Raw genomic sequence first — 10000 nt, forward strand, 5'->3', positions numbered from 1 at the left:
CAAGACCAAACTAGCAGGTTTTTCATTAGGAAGTCAATATAACCAATGCGAATCATGAATTAAGATATCCTAGCTACTAACTTGACTACGACTTACTGCTGATACAAAGCCATACATTTTGTGATGATACCGGAAATTCAATTCGACCCCTGTACTTTAGTGTAGATTCTAATGATTTTTAAATCAATGCAATCAAGAAGTTTGCTTCAATCGATTGCGTTTCTCCCTCGACATTAGAGGCTTATCATGAGTACCCGGGTTCTATAGTGTACATTTCTGCTACAAGAACGTAGCGGATTTCCGCTACGAGAATGTAGCAAATTCCCGGTGATACAAGAGAGAATTGAACTTTACGACGCAGAGCATGAGAATCTTGGTAGTTTATTTATCTGTCCCGAAAGAATGACGGGAACTTAGCGTCGGACCTCATTACAGTAATTGTTTATCAGTCACAGAAGAACCTAAAGTAAAGTCAGCTGACACAGTAAATGAACAAAAGACATTACTGAGGCTAAAGACAGCATTTAGTCGGGTACTCGTACTTACTTGTACTTGCGGCTGCATTCGCCCGGGATGGGGGGTTGAGCCGGCTCCGACCAACGAAGTCACTCCGTCTCTCAAGAATCCTGGCCTTCATGAATGCTCTAACAGTCAAAGTAATATTTCTGTCTGTAGCCCAAATGTACGCCTTCAGAATATGACAAATGCCGCACTGGGATAGCAAGCCGTAGTCGCCATTCGTTGTTCAGAGATAGAGGTTATGTTCGGAGTTGCAGTAGGAGTTTTTGTCAGGCGTTCTACTGTTACTAAAGGGAGGCCACGAGAAAGTGCTTTCCCTCTCGGCTGACTAGATGGAAATAGCAGCAAAATCTCCAGCAAATGACGTAGAGAAGTAGCTTAACGAAGGAAGAAGACAACGGTTAGTGAAGTCATACAATGAAGATTTTTCGAAACATGGAATGGTCACCAATGGAACATATTTAATCTACTTGAAGACACAATAATTTAGCGAATCAATTCCTCCCCATATACATGTGTGCCAAAGTTTCAGTCCTTAATTAATAAATCTTGTGCTACTTTGGAATTGGACAATGCGAAGCTATAAAGATTCTTTACGATAGAAACAGACCATGAAATAGCGCCGAACAAGCTTGGCATTTACCATGACATAATGTATAAATTAACGACATACAGTAATGTTGTGTAGAAAAAGAAATTAAAATATTAAGGACTTGCACCGTCTTAGATGTTCAATGTAAAATAATAAGACTATTAAAACATCTATCCATCAACAAATCAGTAATCGGCAAAACAAATAGACTTTTGTAGTGAGTTTGACATTCTACAAATAAGAATGGACAGTAGTATGTTTCCAAAACCAGCAATTAGGTAGTGTAATGGCGTCTCAAAAGACATTTATCACTTACTAAGTCATAATCCCGGTCCTCTCATAAAACAGGATTTCAAAATCGTAGTCTCATGTCAGAGTGGCTTTCTCTGTGTGGGGTAAATGATAATTATGGACGTAAAAACATTTCTGTGGCTGAGAGTGGACAGGAATTAGGAAATTTTAAAAGACATACAGCTATAAAACAAAATTAATGTCTATAACTGGATAACACGGTAAAAGTTTTGCGTACTTTGCATGTATAATACAATAAGTATGAGTATATATATATGTATATGTGTGTATATATATATATATATATATATATATATATATATATATATATATGTGTGTGTATATATTTACATATACACACACAGACACATATATATACATATACACACATATATACGCACATGTATATATATATATATATATATATATATATATATATATATATATATATATAACACATATAGATAGATATATACGTACACGCACACACACAAATATATGGTACACATATACATACATGTGGGTATATGTATATATATATGTCAGGTTACTCTTGGGCGCTACTGGTAACATGTAATCCAGTCCAACCTGTCACATGGTCGGATCGTCGGCGCCTAAACTGGCAACCCCACCAGGCTTGCTTGGTCAAGAGGGCGTTGTTGAACACCCTGTGGGATGAAAAATAAAACCCGTCAAAGGGCACAGGAACTCCTGAACAGTCATTTTCTTTATTCACCATATAGGTTCAAGAAAGAGGGGACGATACAAAGACAGACAAACAAATAAGGGATCGGGGATCGAATGAGATTAACAGTATTTAAAAATACAAAATAAAAACAAATGTATGATTAACAAAATGAAGCGGAGGACGTGCTTGACCAGAAAATTAGGTTGCCAAGAAAAATTTGTAAACATGATCAGGGCTTTGCATCAAGATATGAAAGCTAGAGTTAATTTTGGTGGTAGGCTCCCTGAATCTTTTGTCGTGGAAAATGGAATAAAGCAAGGAGACCTTGATGCACCGACCCTCTTTGCATTATACTTTGCTGTTGTGTTGTCACATGCTTTTCAAAACTCTGAGGAAGGTATTTACATAAAATATCGAGCAATAGGGAATGTTCTTAATCTGACCAGACTGAATTTCAAAACGAAGGATTATACTTAACTCATTAGGGAACTTTGTACGCTGAAGATTGCGATCTTGTCAGTCATTCTGAAACAAGTCTGCAATCTCTTGTATCTGCATTTGACTCGGCTTGTGATGATTTTGGCTTGACCATCAACGTGAAAAAAACAGTTGTAATGCATCAACCTGTGTGTGGTGCTGCTTGAAACCCCCTAAAATGTTTGTTAAGGGTAAGTTACTTGAGGTTGTCGATTCGTTCTGGAAGCTCTGTTCAAAATGACGGAAATCGTGATACAGAAATACAGCTGCGAATTCAAATGCAGCTCAAGCATGTGGTGGCTTGCAGTCACGCGTTTGGGTCCAGTGACATAAATAAGAATACAAATCTGGCTCTTTACAATCATTTGTCTTACAATCCCTGTTGTATTCCTGTGAAACTTGGACTTGTTATGAAAGGCATATTAAACTGTTAGAGCAATTCTACCAAAAATACCTTCATCGCATTTTAAAAGTTAAACGTAGTTCTTTTACTCCAAAGACAGATGTCCTTGCATCTGCCGGCATCATGTCAATTAAAGCTATGATTTTGAGGAACCAAATGAGACAGTGTGCCATATTGTGCGAATGGCAGATGAACGCATGCCGAAACAGTTGTTTTATGGTGAGCTTGCAGAGGGGAAACGTTATCGGCGTAAACCTAAAACAAGGTTTAAGGACGGCATAAGGACTGCTACGAAGTCACTTGGAATGGTCCCAGAAGACATGCTTCGGATCGAGCTGGATGGTGAATAAAAGTGTGGAGTGGAGTGAAAGCATTTGAAGAGGTCAGGATAACACAAGTAAGACTCAAAAGAGATTTAAGGAAGAATGTAACGATCGAGAAGGTGGATGGCAATGACCTTTTTGTGTGCACAGTCTGTGACAGACCATGCCTGTCTTTTGCTGGGATAAAATCTCATCTGCGAACCCATGGAAAATGAACCTCCACCAATTATTCTGCCGATGTGTCTGTGCACACCTTTGAACGCTGTGTATGCCAGAAGGTTTGCAAATCTAACGGAGACCTCAAAAGACATTTTGAGATCTACAAAGATCAGAACTTAAATACAGCTCTTCGTGGTCTAAATCGGATGTACAATTTGCGTGGGTGTCTGATTTAAAAAGCCACATCAGATGCCATGAAGGTGCTAAGGCGTAGGTACAGGAGGCAGTCAAACTCTGCATAAGGTGTACATATATATACATACATATACATACATATATATATATATATATATATATATATATATATATATATATATATATATATGTGTGTGTGTGTGTGTGTGTGTGTGTGTGTGTGTGTGTGTGTGTGTGTGTGTGTATGTATGTATGTATGTATGTATGTATAAGCATTCAAATATATGTATACATATACATAAGAAAATACATACACACATGCACACACATACACACGCAAACATATATATACAACAATTTATGTTAGTATATACACATGCATTGTATGTGTCTAAATACATGTGTGTGTGTGTGTGTGTGTGTGTGTGTGTGTGTGTGTGTGTGTGTGTGTGTGTGTGTGTGTGTGTGTGTGTGTGTGAGTGTGTTTATCCAATAAAAGTTTAATGATACATTATAGAATTGGTGGAATGCAAAAAGTAAATATATTTATTAATGAGATAGAGTGGTGTGCAGACAGACAAATTATATTAATATATATATTAATATATTTTTCACGTTACTTATATATCAAAAAAAAAATATCTTTCACGAAATATTTTTCTTCTACCTTAGAAAATTTAATGTGATTTTGTGATTTTGAGAAGCATTGCCAAAATTTGCTAAAATCTTTTGCAAACTCAACCATTGATAATCTGTTTGTGTCTGAGTTTGAATTTGTATGCGTGAACGGGAAGATACGATATTTGTTTGGGTTTTTTTTTGCGATTTTCCGTGTTTGTTATTGTATTTATTTTCAGTTTTTCTTTCTATGTTTGTGTCCATGTATGCGTTGTTGTTCTAAATGTGATAGATTGATGGTGATGACAATAACGATGGAAGTTAAGATGATCATGTTTGTGATTGTCGTTATGGTTTATGATGTAAAGTTGATGTATAAATTCGTATTGGTGTGCGCAACACCTATATTTTTCTATTAAGTAAATCATATAATATGAGGGGAAGGAAAGAAAGGAAAACGGAAAACAGCGACGATAATTAGAAAAAGATCTGTTATGACATATCAACTGGGTGTAACACGTAAATCATGTATATTTTGACAGAATGGTGGTTTCTCAAACGTGTATGTATGTATGTGTATATATATATATATATATATATATATATATATATGTATATATATATATATATATATATATATATATATATATATATATATATATATATGAGTGTATTTACGTGTTGCAAATTCATACATATGCCTGTATTTGTGTCTGTTTATACTTATGTATGTATTTATGTATGTCAGTGTTGCAAAATGAATATATATCTTGCTAAAAGATTAAGAACCAGAAAGATTATAGGAAACGACTCATACACTCACAGTTTACCTTCACACACGCGCGCAGCTACGCATGCACACGTGTATTGAAGTATGTATGGTTCTATGGTTCTACGTATGTGTATGTGCATGTATATAAATATGTATGTGTGTATGAACGTTCGGATGTATGTGTGCTTATATGTAGCAGAAATAGGCGTGTATGTTTGTGTAGATATGAAAGTGCTGACTTTTCCTAGAAATATTTCTATACAAATTAATTTAACAAACTTTAATAATTAATCTTGTTTGTTTTCTTACCAAGTTTTGCAGCGATGTTTTCAAATGATATCTGTGTTCCTTTCTGTTGAAGAGCGTAGGCTCGAAATGTAAAAGACTTTCTCACTTCCCAAGCGTTAAACTGATACATATGTTTGTTGTTTACACACCAGTCTTCGTCTTTTGTATGTATGTATGTATGTATGTATGTATGTTGTATAATTGCATGTATGTTGTATGTATGCATTCATGCATGTATGTATGTATGTATGTATGTTGTATGGATGAATGTATGTCTCTATATATGTATGTATTATGTACATTTGTATTCGGATGTGTATGTGTTAGTGTGGATGTATACGAATGCATGTCTCATTATATGTATGCATAATCACAATACTTATATGTGTGTGTGTGTGTGTGTGTGTACACAGGAGCGTGTGCATATGTTTGTGTATGTGCAAAGAACTGGAGCTAAATAGCTACTTAGTGTCTTTTAAAAGACATTTGCATTAACTTTAGCGGTTTTACAATTTCATGATTTTCAAAAGGAACTTCTGTAATCGACATCTCATTTTAAAGAATAGCTTGAAGGAAAAGCCTCAAGATAAAAATTTCGAATTTGGTGTATTATAGTAGCAATGAGTTACTAATAATTTTCCCTGAATATACAAACAATATATTCAATCAATCAGGGATTGGTTTGGTCGCCCTAAGCGATCAAATAAATGACACCACAAAAATCACAACACATGGACAGGCTTAGTATCACTGATTCTATATAAACCAACAAATGCGATATGACAATGGGAGAGTTAGTGCTCACTACTGCAACAACCAGACCCAATTTCGTCCTAAAAAAAACCTGAGATAGAGTCATTCTCGGTTTCTCCAACACAAACATTTCTCTTTCCACTTCAACACAAACTGGCCGTCAGGATACTCACAAAATTGACACAAACAGTTTCTATGAAGCAAAAAATGTTTCATCAGCCATTTCGTCTACTTTGCCATTATAAATTAAATCCCACCCCAAAACTGTGACACATCTACATTATGCTATCGAACAGTTTGCCTCGACTAAATATAGTTTTGTTCTTAAGAGTGCCACGCAGTTTCTAGGCAGACATAATGGTTTGTAGTACAAATTAAATTATATTCCGAAAATCCATTCCGTAAACGAATCTTATAGTTGGGATTTATGGAAAATATAATTCAAAGTTCTAAGGTAACTTTTGTTGAGACAATAAATTAAACTCTGATTCACACGTCAGTCAATGGATGTTCAAGTGTTTGTGCTATAAAAGGATACAGTTTTTGCGAAGAAATTTAGTTAACAAAATATGGATGAAAATGACAGGGAATAAAGGTAGGTTGTGCCGACATAGAAACATATTGATATGATTAGTAGTTTAAAACAAAGATGGAAACATAAACAGGGATTATGAAGCATGAGATATAGGTATAAATAAAGATTGAAGAAAATTTATCGTAATAGCATGAGATAGACTCATTAGTAATCAACTCAAAATGTATACTAGTAATACAGATAAACTCAGAGAGAGAGAGATGCGAGAGAGACAGAGAAACAGAGAGAGTTTAAATAGTTTCCATTGCTGCTCCCTGTCAAAGTCTTGGTAGTATCTAAGATTATGAGGTAAAGTAACCAAAATAGGAGGTGCTTAGCCAAATACCTTGCAGTTTTATGGTCCATTTGCTACCAAACCCCAATAAAACTGACCTTGCCTTTCATCGTTATTGTATTGATCAAATTGGTAGCAGATATAATTTACACCGATCGATTACTCAGCTATTGCCATGTATGAAATCACTGAAGTCGATAATATTCTTTTCGTACAGTATTTTCCAGTGGTTAAAGAAGACATATATGCCATTAGAGTGAAGACACGTGACATAGTGGTTAACATATATTTGGATCGTGACTAAAAGATCATGGCTTCAGAAGGCTAGGGTAGCGCTTCGTGTCCTTCAACAAAAAACTTCATTTCATGTCACTTCGGTTTCCTTGACAGTAATTGAACACTATCTGGTCGTTGGTGCAGCCTTCTCTCCCTCTAGGTATCACATTACGGACTTTCCGTTTGGGTCCGCGTGAGAGGGCCGCGAGGATGTCCAAGACGACTCGTGACTACGTTGGCAGTTAAACCAACTAACGAAAGTATGATATCATACATCATATGCAGCATTTGGAGAGAGGGAAGAAGGGGAACAGGACAGATGCCGGATACATTGTAGTTTGCATAAAACGGGATCGATGTTTGTTGAAGAAAAGAGTAATGAAATACTTTCAGAATCGCTTTGGTGACAGTTAGAAGGCTCTTGAAGTTTTTTCTTTTATTGCAATCTCTAAAAGTATTGTAGTTTACAGGAATTTATAGTTGCTTAGTTTTGGTAATAAATGTATTGAATAGATAACATCCGATATTTTCGAGGCAAAGTATTTTAAGATAATGACCGTGATGCAGCAAAACCTGCAGGCCTATAAAGGTATTTAGCGAGAGAGGGAGGGAGAGAGAGAGAGAGAGAGAGAGAGAGAGAGAGAGAGAGAGAGAGAGAGAGAGAGAGAGAGAGAGAGAGAGTGGAGAGTGAGGTAAAACGTTGGAAAGATGAGGGATTTGGCAGCTTAACTGCAGCAAAAAATAATAATAACAAAAATGGTTTTAGGAAATTTTATGGGTTTTGTTAAACAGTTGACTTTCTACTTAAAATATTTAATGCTTTTATGCATTCCCTCTTTCATTTGTTTGGCTGCAGTTTTCACACGCTTTTGTTTTCGTGGCTGTTTTATTTTCTTGCTTTCTTTATTCATTAGTCACTTTATTGAAAGCGGACTAAAGTTTTAATGGCCTTGTGGCTGTAGTCATTTTGAGTTAATAACTTCAAATCTTTGCTTGTTCGGTAATACAGTAGTTTTTATAACGGCTTCATTCGAATAACCAAGCATCTAATACCTGACACGTTGGCTTCATAAAATTTATAACGCAAAAGTTTTTAAATAAATTTCAGAGTCCGTAACATTGACGGTGTTATTGATATTTGTAAGAACACCAAGGAAATTCAGGCACCTCAGTTTCAACTCTCCTTTTCTAATTTCCCACGCAAACCATCACTACTTTTTGCTGATTTCAGTGTTTTACTTTGTCAATTAGCAATACAGCGAATCAGAGACTTTACCTATAAACACACATGCGCAGTCTTATACGTGTTACATCCTGTTCCTGTGTGGCCAAAGTCGATTTGATAGAGGGCGTGAACTAATGTACGCTACAAACATTTCATTACAATAAACAAATCGTTTGTGCAAGCTTTTCAGAATGAAGCTGTGGAACCCTCAGCTGTCGATTACGACATTGTATATGCGTATATATATATCAACTATCCTTTTACAAGAAGGGTAGCATTGATTTCAACGGTTCAATCTGACTTTGAAGTCACTGTAGAAAAAAGGTAAGCATTTATTTTATGAAAATTGAGTATTTCATTAGTTTAATATTACATTACTTTTACTACCTACCTACCTACCTATCTACCTACCTACCTACTTACCTCTGTAAATACATACATAAATACATGGCGCCCTCAACATCAGATGCGCATGCGTAGGTGACTGCTTAAAACGCCCTTTTTTAATACTTTATTAAACCATTATATCAAAGCCTCCAGTTTAAATCAGAAACTGGGTAGGTAGGTAGGTAGGTAGGTAGGTAGGTAGGTAGGTAGGTAGGTAGGTAGGTAGGTAGGCAGGTGTGTGCATGTATATTCTGGGTTTGACATTAAACTGCATTCGGTGGCGAGGTTCCAATTTGTGAGTTCTGGAGTTGTGAGGAGTTACCCCCTAATTACCATCACTCCCATATTCATTGTGACCCGGAACGGAAGATCCTGTCAGGATCTATCTATGGGTTAAATAAATTTCCCATGAGTAGAGTAGGTTTCCGTTATTTTTGCGAAAGCCGTGGGGAAGGCAGCTCTTCTAAAAGAAAGATAGTTTAAGACCTCTAGTGAGAACAGTGAGAAGCTACAATGGCGACGGAGAGAACGGCAAAAATGTTGTGCAAGCTTTTGTCACTGAAATCCAGTAACGTACAGATGTCTCACTGTAATTTCATTCCTTGATCCGTTTTGTAATTTATGAAGTCCTCTGGCGATGGATGCATGGCGTTAAATGATGAAAGTAAACTCGAACAATCAAGCTAAATATGCGACGGCCACCATCTGACAATTATCACATGTGTATTTTGAAAGGATTAACTCTCTGCGGTCTATGTTGTTTGGTTGTGTAGTTTTCTAGAAGTAATTTTGTGCTGAGGTTTTAAATCTTTGTTCCGTTGAACCTGTTCATATCTAAGTATACTATTGCGTTAAGAGTTTGATGCATTGCGATTTAAGACTGTTTCTTTTGTTTTATGTTTTCTGGATGTTAATTAACTCATCCAGGTCTATTCAATATACGATATTTTGTGTAATTTTCGTGCTTTGCAAAAAGCAAAATCAGTTACACGAAAGATGAAACGCAATAATGATATGTTGCGTCACATAAATAGCAATAAAATGGCTGTAATATATAACTAGCAATAATAAATTTGCAGTAACAACATACATTCAGATATTAACAACATATGTTACATACCAAAGTAATATCATTCAGACATTGATAACATTAATAGATTGTAGC

General features: G+C 35.9%; 1 protein-coding gene across 6 annotated transcripts in view; it reads left to right on the forward strand.

Annotated features, from left to right (window-relative positions):
- Positions 1–10000, forward strand: part of LOC106876232 (core alpha-(1,3)-fucosyltransferase) — a 706231-nt gene that overhangs the window by 581688 nt on the left and 114543 nt on the right. The window lies entirely within an intron of this gene.

This window comes from Octopus bimaculoides, chromosome 5, assembly GCF_046866305.1.
Source record: "Octopus bimaculoides isolate indiv1 chromosome 5, ASM4686630v1, whole genome shotgun sequence".
In the NCBI taxonomy this organism is placed as follows: domain Eukaryota; kingdom Metazoa; phylum Mollusca; class Cephalopoda; order Octopoda; family Octopodidae; genus Octopus; species Octopus bimaculoides.